The sequence below is a fragment of the Eschscholzia californica genome, unplaced genomic scaffold, assembly GCF_041429995.1.
Source record: "Eschscholzia californica isolate CP2 unplaced genomic scaffold, dmEscCali1.0.p SCAF_4, whole genome shotgun sequence".
Classification (NCBI taxonomy): Eukaryota; Viridiplantae; Streptophyta; class Magnoliopsida; order Ranunculales; family Papaveraceae; genus Eschscholzia; species Eschscholzia californica.
Genome location: NW_028238461.1, coordinates 32,590,273 through 32,604,484, shown reverse-complemented (window position 1 = coordinate 32,604,484; position 14,212 = coordinate 32,590,273). Strand labels below are relative to the sequence as shown.

The 14,212-nt window shown below is 33.7% G+C and overlaps 1 long non-coding RNA gene across 2 annotated transcripts; it reads left to right on the top strand.

The window, feature by feature from the left end:
* Positions 1-1,623: 1,623 nt before the first annotated feature.
* On the top strand, positions 1,624-7,063 carry LOC147544175 (uncharacterized). Of its 2 annotated transcripts, none has more exons than XR_015223917.1 (9): positions 1,624-1,959; positions 2,094-2,145; positions 2,871-2,929; positions 3,656-3,715; positions 3,997-4,059; positions 4,454-4,955; positions 6,154-6,194; positions 6,517-6,620; positions 6,717-7,063. It is a non-coding gene; the product is annotated as an uncharacterized LOC147544175 (long non-coding RNA). The 2 variants fall into 2 exon arrangements; XR_015223918.1 differs by having other exon boundaries at positions 2,867-2,929.
* The last annotated feature ends 7,149 nt before the right edge of the window (positions 7,064-14,212 follow it).

Here is a 14,212-nt window from a genome sequence, read left to right as displayed (position 1 = left end):
TGTTCATCATCTTCGACGTCTTCTTCCCAACTGTAATTATTCTTTGCAGTCAAGAGTTTGGCTCGTGTTTATATCGATATTCCAACAGAAAAAATCTAGGTTATCACCTTCTTCTTTTATTGTTGAAAAAGGGTTTAGGGTTTTCACATAAACCCATGACCTTTGTAGTAGAAAACTACTACTTCACCACCTAGCCTATTCCGGTTTCATGTTAAGATTTAACAACTACTCAGATTTTATTTAGAACTGACCTTAGAAAATTTCCGAATAACATACATTTTCAACTCGGAACCCACTCAAAGCTGTGGGGGCACGTGCCCCCATAGGCCCCAACGTGGATCTGCCCACGATGATGCCAAGTACATTAGTTAATGATATAATATTGTATCTGCCAAGACCCACTTAGCTTCACTTTTCATTTTTTTTTTAATACCAATAATAAACTTTTATATAAAGGGTTTAAAATCACTTTTTTAAACCGACAATTCCACAAATCTTTCAGTTTTCTAGTTGCAATTTTTCTCTCCTATCAAAAGACCTGATGAATGCTCCTCCACCACGTTACTTTCTCTTTCTAAAAAATATCTTACCTAAACCGTGAAAACCTTATCAAAACTTTAAAAACCCTAAATTTATCCATTATATTTACCTAAAACTGCTGCAAGTTTTCTTCTTCTTCCATTGCTTTCATCTTCTTCACCTAAACTGTGAGCAAATTAAATGGTTGTCCGAACACCATCTTCATCATCTTCTTCACGGTCAAAGTTTGTTTACATATTAAAATTTTGTTCATCTTCTTACATCATCTTCAACGTCTTCTTCCCAACTGTAATTATTCTTTACAGTCAAGAGTTTGGCTCGTGTTTATATCGATATTCCAACAGAAAAAATCTAGATTATCATCTTCTTCTATTATTGTTGAAAAAGGGTTTGGGGTTTTCACATAAAGGTTCTTCCATATTTTTGTTCTCATTGATCTTCGTCTTCATGTTCATAATTAGCTTCATCTTAATTAGGTAATCATCTTCCATTAGATAATTTTTCTTAGCAATACAGATGTAGAAACAGATTACACATTTTAATATATGTCTCATACACAACACATTTTGTATCAACTCTTTTATATCTTTGTTATTCATAAACATGTCGATGCATGTTATGTTTTGTTTGATAATTTGATATATTTTTTCTTACAAAACAGGTTTTCCACTGCTAATGATAAACATGATGACATTTTAATTTAAAAGTAATATTTTCTTCAATCATTTGAAAAAAATAATGCTATAAATTGTATTTTGTATGATCTGTTTTATATCTCTTCATACATATTTTGACAATTGAAAATGATGTTTTTTTCGGTAAAAAAACTCACATTTACGTAACAATTATGAATTTGCTTGAAACACAATAAAAGTTTCTATTACAAAATGCATTTTTTATTATGTTTCTAACTTTTCTTTGTTGTGATGGTATATTGCTTCCAAAAAACCAATTATTTATCCATAACATTAGACACTATGACAATTCTCATTTTATTATGGTACTTCAGAACAAGAATGCAGCGTTCATAATGTTAATTATTTTAAACATCTATATTATAAGAGAGGAGGGTATCTTTTAAGAATATACACTCCCCTCTATTCTCTCCCAAGTTTATCTTGGATGGTTAAGATTGCTTCACCCAGTTATAAAAATTGTATATTTATTAAACTACTAACGGTATTATGGTAAAAAACACTCCATTTTGAATCAGACCACCCAAACTAAAGGGATAAGATAATTTTCCGTCTCTTCCACCCGTCTCTTTTTGATCTCTCACTCATAGAAGTTCGATGAAGCTCCCCTCTCTATCTCAATCTTGCATAAAATCCACCACTTCAAAGATTTAACGAAAACAACAATTCTCCTCATGTCTCCCTCTCTCTCAATCAATAATCATCCTTCATTCAAGCTTTCAAGGTATGTTAAATCTAGAGTTTTCCTAAATATACTCCCTTTTAGATCTTCACATATCTTTGTTTTTGAAGGTTTTTAAATAACTGTCTAATTCTATGTTATGGGTGTTGATTCTAATGATTTATTATGTTCCCTAGGTTGATATGTTACTTAGGATTTTGATTCTGGAACATCATGGGTGATTTGGAGGTATCTTCTTTTTCACCTTAGATTCATCTTTTATTTTCATTTTGTGTACTTACAGATTGATCCATGTTTATGTTCTTAGGGTTTGAAAATCAATGGACTTAAGCCATTTAAATCATGTTTAAATAAGAACTTTGAAGAAAACATAAAACTTTAATTCTGCATTCCACATGTTTGATGATTTGTATCATAGACAATATGGTGTTTATATTTAACCTGTATTTCATTTAAGTGTATTATCTTTGCTTACTTATTTCCTGTCATCTCTTTATATTTTATGCAGTATTAGTTATCTTGAATTTGTTAACAAGATATACTCCATCTTATTTAAATGTATTTTTGTTAAACTAATAAGGGTATTATAGTAAAAAAAACACTCCATTTTGAATCAGACCGCCCAAACTAAAGAGATACGATAATTTTCCCACTCTTCCACCCATCTCTTTTCGATCTCACTCATAGAAGCTCGATGAAGCTCCCCTTTCTCTCAATCTTGCATAAAATCCACCACTTCAAAGATTTAACGAAACCAATAATTCTTTTCATATTTCCCTCTTTCCCAATCAATAATCATCATTCATTCAAGCTTTCAAGGTATGTTAAATCTAGAATTTTCCTAAATATTCTCCCTTTCAGATCTTCACATATCTTTGCTTTTTAAGTGTTTTAAATAAGTGTCTAATTCTGTGTTATGGGTGTTGATTCTAATGATTTGATATGTTAGCTAGGTTGATTGGTACTTAGGGTTTTGATTCTAGAACATCATGGGGCACCCACTGTTTTGGAGGTATCTTCTTTTTCACCTTAGATTCATCTTTTATTTTCATTTTGTGTACTTACATATTGATCCATGTTTATGTTTTTAGGGTTTGAAAATCAATGGACTTAAGCCATTTAAATCATGTTTAAATCAGAACTTTGAAGAAAACATAAAACTTTGATTTTGCACTCAACATCGATGATTTGTATCATAGACAATATGGTGTTTATATTTAACCTGCATTTCATTTCAGTGTATTATCTTTCCTTACTTATTTCCTTTAATCTCTTTAAATTTTATGCAGTATTAGTTATCCTCAATTTGTTAATAAGATATGCTCCATTTTATTAAATTGTATTTTTATTACACTACTAAGGGTGGTATAGTAAAAAAAAACATGCCATTTTGAATCAAACCGCCCAAACTAAAGGGATACGATAATTTCCCCTCTCTTCTACCTGTTTCTTTTCGATCTCTCACTCATAGAAGCTCGATGAAGCTCCCCTTTCTTTGAGTCTTGCATAAAATCCACCACTTCAAAGATTTAACGAAAACAACAATTATTCTCATATTTCCCTCTCTCTCAATCAAATATCATCCCTTCATTGAAGCTTTCAAGGTATGTTAAATCTAGAGTTTTCCCAAATATTCTCCCTTTCAGATCTTCCCATATCTTTGTTTTTGAAGGTTTTTAAATAACTGTCTAATTTTGTGTTATGGGTGTTGATTCTAATGATTTCATATGTTAGCTAGGTTGATATGTTACTTAGGGTTTTGATTATAGAACATCATGGGGCACCCACTATTTTGGAGGTATCTTCTCTTTCACTTTAGATTCATCTTCTATTTTCATTTTGTGTACTTACAGATTGATCCATGTTTATGTTTTTAGGGTTTGAAAGTCAATGGACCTAACCCAAGTCATTTAAATCATGTTTAAATCAGAACTTTGAAGAAAACATAAAAATTTAATTCTGCACTCAACATCAATGATTTGTTTCATAGACAATATGGTGTTTATATTTAACCTCCATTTCATTTCAATGTATTATTTTGCTCACTCATTTCCTTTCATCTCTTTAAATTTTATGCAGTATTAGTTATCCACAATTTGTTGATAAGATATGCTCCATCTTCTGACCTATTTCTTAGTCGAGGTAAGCTCTTTATTTGTTTCATACGGTTTCAGATCTAATAAGTTGCAGATATGTACAAAATTGTATGTTGTATTTTGAAGTGAAAATAGAGAGTTGAGTTGGCTTCCCTGTCGGATCTATATCCAAGCTCCTGAACATTAGCCCCAATTTTGTTTGTTTCATTCTTACTACCCGAAACCAACTAGATACAAATAGATTTAAGGGAAAGTTTTTTTAATTAAGAATTATTATGCTTTAATAAGAAAAAAAGTAAATCCAAAATTAAAAGAAGTGCAGGTTTTGGTGAATATTAGTTATTACACCTAATGGTTTTTTCAGTATGGTTGCTTTGAAATTGTTATGTCTATGTATTTCATCGGTTAAATCTCCTTCATGCTCTCTCATCTCATCGCAGGTATCCCTCTCTCTTGATTTCCCATGTGCAGTCTCTCTCAATTTCTCACACTTTCTAAACCAGCCGGAAGGTATAGATTATATCTGTGGAATTTCCAATATGGTTGCTTTGAAATATTTATGTCTATATATTTCATCGGTTAAATCTCCTTCCTGCACTCTCATCTCATCCCAGGTATCCCTATCTCTTTTGATTTTCCATGTGTAGTTTCTCTCAATTTACACTAAACCAGCCGGGAGGTATTATCAATTTAGGTTTCGCAATTGAAGAAAAGTTGTAGTTGAGATTTAGGATTCTATGGTTTGGTATTGTTTAATTCAGTTCGTTGTTACAGATATGGCTAATATGGATATAGAGTTATATGGGATTATTGGGATATATCATCCTTAGATCCGCAATCGATACAACTTCTGGAGGTTTATCTCTTAGGAATTAAAATGAATCCTCAATTTGCTGAAGAGCTGCTTAACGATGACTTTCACCTCTTGAAACCAGTCGGAAGGTATAATTATTGTTGACTTTTATCTTTTGTTCTTAATGGTGATTTAGGGTTTTGATTTATGTTCAATCTGTTTCAATCCGATTCTTCTGTTTTAGAGAAATATATATATATATATATATATATATATATATATATATATATATATATATTTTGTTTATCTATACTTTGTAACATAACTCTTACACCATGAACCGACTAACCGAATAGATCATTAATGTTTTGATCCTTTGATTTCAAATGGTGAAAAAATTGTAACGAAGCTTTTACATCAAAAGTTTCATAATGGTCTTATAATAACTTACATCTGCTTTTATAGATCAAATTTCATTTTCAATTTTCCATTCTCAATTTTTTTTGTATATTCAAGGATTTTATTAATCGGTGTTTTTTTTAAGCCAAGGGAAACAGCTTCCATTCATAAGTGATAAAATCACAATGTTACAAGGATAATTCTTATTTCTCTCCTCTGAAAACTTCATGAGAGTTACATACCTTTAAATGCAAAGTGCTTCATGAAGGGAAAGAAATTGGACTAGACACAGACATAATGATCCTAAAGATCGAGAAAAGAGACCCTAAAGATCAGATAAAAAGATCTTAAAGATCGTGAAAGGAGACCCTAAAGGTCTGACAGAGAAAATTACAACAATAATACAATAAATTCAGACTACTAAGAACTTGATCTTCTTGAGCGAAGATAAATCCATCTTTCTTTTCTTTTCATCTTCATTTAAAACCAAATCAAAACTTTTGTATGCTTTCCATTTTTCTTTCCTTTCTTTAAGACAGATTATCTACGATTTGATGAATTGAAGAAGTCCATGAGGAAGGAAGATCCATCATCATACTATTTACTTCTTTTCCCCTAGAAAAAGATGAAGAAAAACAAAAGAAAAACCTTATTAAAACTATAAATCGGTGTTAGATATGTCTTAGTTGAATGGAAGCCAAGTTTTATCAGGTCCATTTGGTGTCGGCATGCCCGACCTTTTAGAGCATTTATCTTCCGTACTTATTGTTTCTTCCAAAGTTGCTTGTTTGTGGGTGAACTTTTATGTTTTTCTTCTCTACAACTGGGTGAGCTTCAATCTCTCTGTAGCTCTCTTGCAGCCAAGTTTGACTTCGATTATCTTCTTCATTACTGTAAACGTAGACCCAATTAAACTGACTATATTTTTATCGGTTGTGTTTGAAACAGTTGAATCAATGAAATGGGTCTTTCTCCCTTCTCTCTTCGTGGTAAGTTTGCTTTCTTCTTATCATCTCATTGTAATTGTTAACTATACATTACTTTTGATTTGAGGATAGGTTATCTTACTTTTGATTATTTTTCTCGCATTTTGTATTGTTGGGCTATATATATTTGAATTAATGTTTGATTGCTTGATTTGGTATTCTTGCAATAGTGAGCATCTATACTTGAGAGTTTATAGGCTTATCTGTTTGCTTGAATGATATTATGTTATACAATTTGAGCCTTTAATTTGTCACTTCTTACACTAATGAATTTTAATCGGGTAGTTTAAACCAATTATAGTGATAATTAAGCTTATGATTGCAGTTAAAGAAGTCAGCATAGGCTTAAGGAAGGAATGGTTGGAGGTGGTGGTCATGACCCCTTTGACATCTTCTCATCCTTTTTTGGTGGCGGAACTCCTTTTGGTGGTAAGGAACTTGAGTTCTTTGATCTCTTTGATTTTCTTGGATTGAAGGTAAATGATAATAACTAACACTGCCAACAATTCTTTGGTTGCATATTAGGCAGTGACAACAGCAAAGGAAGGAGGCAGTGTTGGACAAATTGTCATCGATAAAGAAATGAGAGGGATGGAGATTAGAGGCTTGAAACATGTACTAGATACACTTTCTTTAAAGCATTATTTGCCCCCTCTCGATCGAGATTACTTGAAACTTTTAAGGCAAATTGCTTCCCAAGATATGACAAGCCTTTGTGAAACTACACTAAGTAACTTGTGGAGAATTTCTCTTAAGGAGCATTAGAACATATTGAAGTTGGCAAAGGATATTCCGACATAGTTTCTACATGGTTACATCAAAATGTGTTTAGAGAAAATATCATTTATAGAAAACAAAAAGACTATTTTCAAGTAGAAAAACCTTTTCACAAAAAGAGATATCTCCCCAAATAATATATCAAAAGATATAACTACTAGAGATAAATTTTAAATTGAAATATCATAAAATTAATTTCTGATTTTAGTTGATAATTATACAAAACTTTCAACAATCCCCCACTTGGACATTCTCTTACCCATTCCTACTAGACATTCTCTTACCCATTCCTAAGTATCAGTGTTGCCTGTCAGGTGATAGGATAAGCGATGCTTTTAATGGTGCCTATATTCTTGTGTGAACAAGTGGGGTAAGTCAGGGTACTCTTTATAGGACATCACCTATGTGAGTGTAGAACTGATGCCGGTTCTATGAGAATGTCTTAAGGCGGAATTCTCTAAAGCACTCATGAATCGAGGAGCTGTCCAAGGCCGAAAAGGACACAACCAAAGAATCAAATATGTACAGAAGAAGTTGTGTGTTGGCTATTGTATCGACTTACTGCGAAAATTGAATAGTTCAAGACATCATGTTCACTAATCAATTAGTAAGTCCGGTAGTCATACACTAAGGAAGGTTCAAAGCCAAAAGCCACCTCTCCTGATGCAACAACTTCCATATGAACTCTCTTAGTCTGTATGCATTGTCAGTTTGCATAGTCTTCATATAGAATAAATTTTAATTCATGTGGGGGATTGTTGGCAATTTGAACCATTGCCTTGTTTGAACAATTGCCTTGGTTGAATTAAAATTAGGAGAGACACATCTCTAGGATTATGTCTCTCCATGTAGTCACCATCATCTATATATACATAACCCAGATTTCATTTTAAAAATAGAACAATCAATTAGTTTTCTGAGTTTAGAGTTTGCATTAGAAGTCTAAGAAGTTAAGAGAGTTCTCTACTTATTTGGTTCGAAGTTTCTTGAAGAAAGAAGTGTTGCGCTTCAAGAAGGTAAGACTGTTTTATCCTGGGAGACGATTCGTATATACAACCCGTCTTAGCACCATTGCGGGACGAATAACGTCTTAAGGAGAGAGTATCCAATACTCGACTCGGTCATAAAATTATACTTTATATTGTTGCTAGTCTGTTACATAATTTGTCGAACGAAATCATTATCGAATTGTGTATTCGAGAAGGACAATTAAACTAATTAGTCCAACAATCATAAGACGTTATTTCGTGTATCGGATTTCTCTCACCAAATAGTTTTTCGACCTTCTAATAATCATTGAAAACAGAGAGGAAAACAATTTACTATACCCTCTCTGTCTTGTTATTAGGAATCCCTGATAGTGACTCAATTCCATGAATTATAGGTAGACAGTGGCATTTCTCAATCTATTATTAGTTCAAATTAAAGTATACATATAAGTTTAGTCACTGTCTTCACTAAATCAAAAAACCCTATTGGCTATTGGACGAATAGTATTGTTGTATATTGAATAGAAAAGACACTGTTATAACTGAGGGAGTTAATATTCATTACTTTAATTGCATGTGGGTATTAATTAATCTTGTTGTATTTGGGTCTGTTGATTATATTCAACTCAATAGGACTCACTTTGCATATTCACAGACAATACTTTTAGAACCTTGCAAGGGTAGTATTCAACAGAATAACTAAATATCAAAGGGTGTCAAACACATAAAATAGTAACAACAGTTTCCCTTGACAAAGGACGATATTTGCCTACATCCAAATTACTGTTTATATTCTTTATCTTTGATTCTCATTAATATCTATGTAAGTAATCAATCTTTATAAACATAGAATAGTCTTATTCTTGCATAGTTGCATACATCAATTTGAGAATCTTGTTGTTAGTATTTTCTGATTTGTATTACATATTAGAAGAGAAAGAATAAAAGTGAAGCATCATCTTCTTTAAACGTATTCATTATCTATTATATGGTATGAAACAAACATTATTTGTATAGATATAGATTGATCTGAGTTTCTGTTAATGTTAGTAAGTAATTCATTTACTTTGTAATTTTATATTTAGAATTATTGGTTATCATCAAGAAGGTATACAACCAAGGAAGGTATAGTGATTGTTACCATATTCTTATTCGTCTGTGAATTGTGTATTCAACAGACAACGACAAGTAACACTTGAAACAATATATATGTCCCTCCAACTCATGTTTCTCATGGAGAAAACCCTGAAAAGGTTACGGGAGGAAAAGAAAAATATCAAGAGAACCCTAAGAAGTTCAAAGGGACTTGTTATACTAGTAACAAGAAAGGACATCATGTCAAAAATAGTCGCTCCAAAACTTGGAAGAAAATTTTCAAGAAGAAAAAGACAAAAGACAAAGTGAGTGATAACTTGTCTGATAATGTTAAGGTGATCGATTTATGTGCCGTTATTTCTGAAGCAAATTGGTAAATAATCCAAGAAAATGGTGGGTAGACACTGGTGCTACTCGTCCTATTTGTTCAGATAAAGGAGTATTCTCATCTTACAAAAAGGTGGAAAATGCTGAACCTTTACTAATGGGAAATTCAGCAACTTCAAAGATTGAAGGGAACGGGACAGTCATTCTGAAATTCACATCTGGCAAGGAAGTAACTCTGAAAAATGTGCTTCATATACCCGACATCCGACAGAATTTAGTTTCTGGTTCTTTATTAAGTAAGAATGGCTTTAAGCTTGTATTTGAATCTGATAATTTTTTTCTTACTAAGAATGGGATGTACGTGGGAAAGGGGTATTTAAGTGAAGGTCTATTCAAGATGAATGTAATGACTGTTATTCCTAAGATTAATAAAATTAACAATTCCGCTTATATTGTTGATTCTTGTATTAAGTGGCATGAGAGGTTAGGACATGTTAATTACGATTCTTTAAGAAAATTAATCAACATGGACTTTATACCTAAATTCGATTTAATCCCAATCATAAATGTGAAGTGTGTGTCGAATCAAAAATGACTAAGTCGTCTTTCCGTTCAATTGAAAGAGACACAGAACCGTTAGAACTGATACATAGTGATATATGTGACTTAAAAACAGTTCAAACAAGAGGTGGGAAAAAATACTTCATCACGTTTATAGATGATAGTACTAGATACTGTCATGTTTATTTGTTAAGAAGTAAAGACGAGGCCGTAGAAAAATTTAAAATATATAAGAGCGAAGTCAAGAATCAACTCGATCAAAAGATCAAAACTTTACGAAGTGATAGAGGTGGTGAATATGAATCACCATTTGCTGATATTTGTGCTGAAAGTGGTATTATTCGTCAAACTACGGCTCCTTATTCGCCTCAGCAAAATGGAGTCGCTGAAAGAAAAAATCGAACTTTAAAAGAAATGATGAATGCATTACTTATAAGTTCGGGATTACCCCAAAATTTGTGGGGGGAAGCTTTGCTTTCATCAAACTATATTTTGAACAAATTGCCTCACAAGCAAAAGGATAAAACTCCTTATGAGTTATGGAAAGGAAAAAAGCCTTCCTATAAATATCTCAAAGTGTGGGGGTGTTTAGCAAAAAGGGCGATTCCTACACCAAAGAAGGTCAAAATTGGACAAAAAACTATCGATTGTATTTTCATAAGATATGCACATAATAGTAGTGCATACAGATTTCTCATACATAAATCTGAAATTCAAGACTTACATGTTAATACGGTAATCGAATCAAGAAATCCTACATTTTTTGAGGACATATTTCTATGTAAATTAGACGACGAGAAAAGTTCTCAAAAGAGAAAATTTGAGAATATTAATAACAATGAAAATACAAACCAAAATGATAAAGAGAATGTGGTTCAAGAACCACAAGCAGGAGAAAATAAAGAGGAACTCCGAAGAGGCAAGAGACAAAAAATTGCCAAAACATACGGTCCTGATTTCCTCACATATTTGTTGGAACAAGAACCGCAAACATAGAAAGAAGCAATGTCTTCTCTTGAATCTCAATTTTGGAAAGAGGCCGTAAATAACGAAATTTAGTCTATCCTTCAGAACCATAAATGGGAGTTAGTAGATCTTCCACCGGGGTGTAAATCATTGGGTTATAAATGGATTTTCAAGAGAAAATAAAAAACGGATGGTTCTATAGACAAGTACAAAGCAAGACTTGTCGCAAAAGGATTCAAACAAAAAGAAGGATTAGACTATTTTGATACATATTCTCCTGTTACGAGAATAACATCAATTCGGGTGCTAATTGCTATAGCAGCCCTATATAATTTAGAGATACATCAACTGGATGTTAAAACAGCTTTCTTGAATGGCGAATTAGAAGAAGAAATTTATATGGAACAACGAGAAGGGTTTATAGTATCTGGTCAAGAAAAGAAAGTTTGTAAATTAGTAAGGTCATTGTATGGGCTAAAACAAGCACCAAAACAGTGGCACGAAAAATTCGACAAAGCCATGCTGTCAAATGGTTTTAGTATAAACGAGTGTGATAAATGTGTCTACACTAAATCTACTACCAACGGAGTTATAATTCTATGTTTGTATGTAGACGACATGTTAATAATGGGTAGCAATTTAGATATGATCAAATCTACGAAGAAAATGCTATCAAAAGTATTTGATATGAAAGATTTAGGTCAAGCAGACTTAATTCTTGGAATCAAGATATGTCGAACTTCTAATGGAATAGTTTTATCTCAATCACATTATATTGAGAAAATTTTAGAGAAATTCAACAAAAATGATAATCGAGTTGTAAAAACTCCAGTAGACCTTAATCTACATCTAACTAAAAATAAGGGTCATAGTACTAACCAATTAGAATATTCTCGGATAATTGGTAGTTTGATGTATCTAATGAATTGTACACGACCTGATATTGCATACTTAGTAAGTAAATTGAGTAGGTTTACGAGCAATCCAAATACAAGTCATTGGAGTGCTCTGATAAGAGTTCTTAGATATTTAAGATATACTAAGGACTATGGGTTACATTTTACCAAATACCCTGCAGTTCTTGAAGGGTATACTGATGCAAATTGGGGTTCGGATAGAAACGATTCTAAATCCACAAGCGGTTATGTTTTTACTATAGGTGGTGCATCAGTTTCATGGAAGTTCTCAAAACAAACTTGCATAGCAAGATCAACCATGGAGTCAGAGTTTACTGCTTTAGACAAAGCTAGAGAAAAAGCTGAATGGCTTCGTAATTTTCTAGAGGATATTCCAATTTGGCCAAATCCGGTGTCTGCTATTAAAATACATTGCGATAGTAAATCGGCAATTGGCAAGGCACATAATAAAATGTATAACGGAAAATCTCGACACATACGTCGAAGACACAATACCGTTAAACATTTGCTCTCAAGTGGAATTATAACAATTGATTATATAAAATCAAAGGATAACTTAGCGGATCCGTTTACAAAGGGGTTATCGAAAGAGCAAATGTACAAGCTATCAAGGGGAATGGGCTTAGAGCCTAAGGTAAATGAGTATATCACAATAGAAACCCAACCTAGTTGACTGCAGATCCCAAGATCTAGGTTCAAAAGGGACAACATAAATGTGACATACTCGCTAGTAACACATAAAGAGTCATTCTCTTACCCATTCCTAAGTACCAGTGTTGCCTGTCAGGTGATAGGATAAGCGATGCTTTTAATGGTGCCTATATTCTTGTGTAAACAAGTGGGGTACGTCAGGGTACTCTTCATAGGACATCACCTATGTGAGTGTAGAACTGATGCCGGTTCTATGAGAATGTCTTAAGGCGGAATTCTCTAAAGCACTCATGAATCCAGGAGCTGTCCAGGGCCGAAAAGGACACAACCAAAGAATCAAATATGTACGGAAGAAGTTGTGTGTTGGCTATTGTATCGACTTACTGCGAAAATTGAATAGTTCAAGATGAAGGGGAATAACCTAGTGTATCTCATACACCTAATTGACTAGTGTTGGTAGCGGAATCTCAAACATCATATGTTTAACACTATTTCCAGGATCTATACATGAACATACCAATGAACTAGATTGGAAAGATGATTACCTCTTAATCGCTTTCCCTCGAACTAAATTCCGATCAGTATTCGGAAGATAAGAGCTCCAAGTGTAGCTCCTCTACTTGAGACACCGAATAATGACTTGAACTCCCTCCTTTCAGTCAGCTAGGACCTTCTTGAAGGTTGAGATGAAGAACTCCTTCTTCTTGACTAGATACTTGAGAAAACTCCTTTTCTCTCTCTCTCTCTGAGATGTATATTCTGAAACTCTTTCAGACACACACAATTCTATCTCTGAATTGCCTCTCTCTTTAGGTTGTATAATTAGGTATATATAGAAATCCCTAGAAGAGGTATTAGACTCAAACTAGGATTCCATAAACCTAATTATTAGGCAACACCCAAACTACCCTCCATTGGGTTTCTTTAAGTGGCCGGCCAACATAGCCCTTTATGGGCTTCCTTGGCCGGCCCACTTAGGGCCTAGCCGGCCATCACATGGCCGGCCCTATTGCCTGGGCCGGCCATCACATAACCGGCCTTCCTAAAGCCATTCCGGGCCTCCCTTTTGGACCCGGACATGTTTATCTCTTCGGACTTCTCCGAATCTTTCAGGACTTACCAATAACGGATCCAATCCACTTATTTGCCATTATCCATCTAGTCAATTCTCTCCGTTCAAATCATTACTCTGTTGTGTAACCCTTGTAGGATCCGGTCTATGTTAGCCGCGAATCAACTCTTGATTCGACGATCGTAGTTGGCTTCTAGCTAAGCATTACGACCCCTAATTGGACCGGACTAATGATCTTCCGAATAAGGCCATTAAGATCCTATTAGCCAAATTGCACGCATTGCATCCTTGGTCGAAGGACACTCCTTCGGAAGGGTACCATTCCTTCAGACTTTAGGCATCATATCCTTCAGTCTCCCACTTGTACTTAGAACAAGTGCAATGCTCGATTCCCATGTTTTTTCGTATCTCATCTGATATGTCATATTTATCAGACTCTCTTGATCCCGAGAACAACTTCCAATCCAAACGATTAACTCTTAATCCGTTTGAGCACGGCCATGCATTTTTCAGTTGTTTCTCATCAAGTGGCCCGGAGATACTTTATCCTGATTTTACTCAGGAAAACATAATCCATTCTTGTACTCCCACTCAATTTCATGTCTATCCTGTCTCCCCCAGTATGCCGCTTTTATAACCACTTTTTACGGATGGCGTTTGACGGTA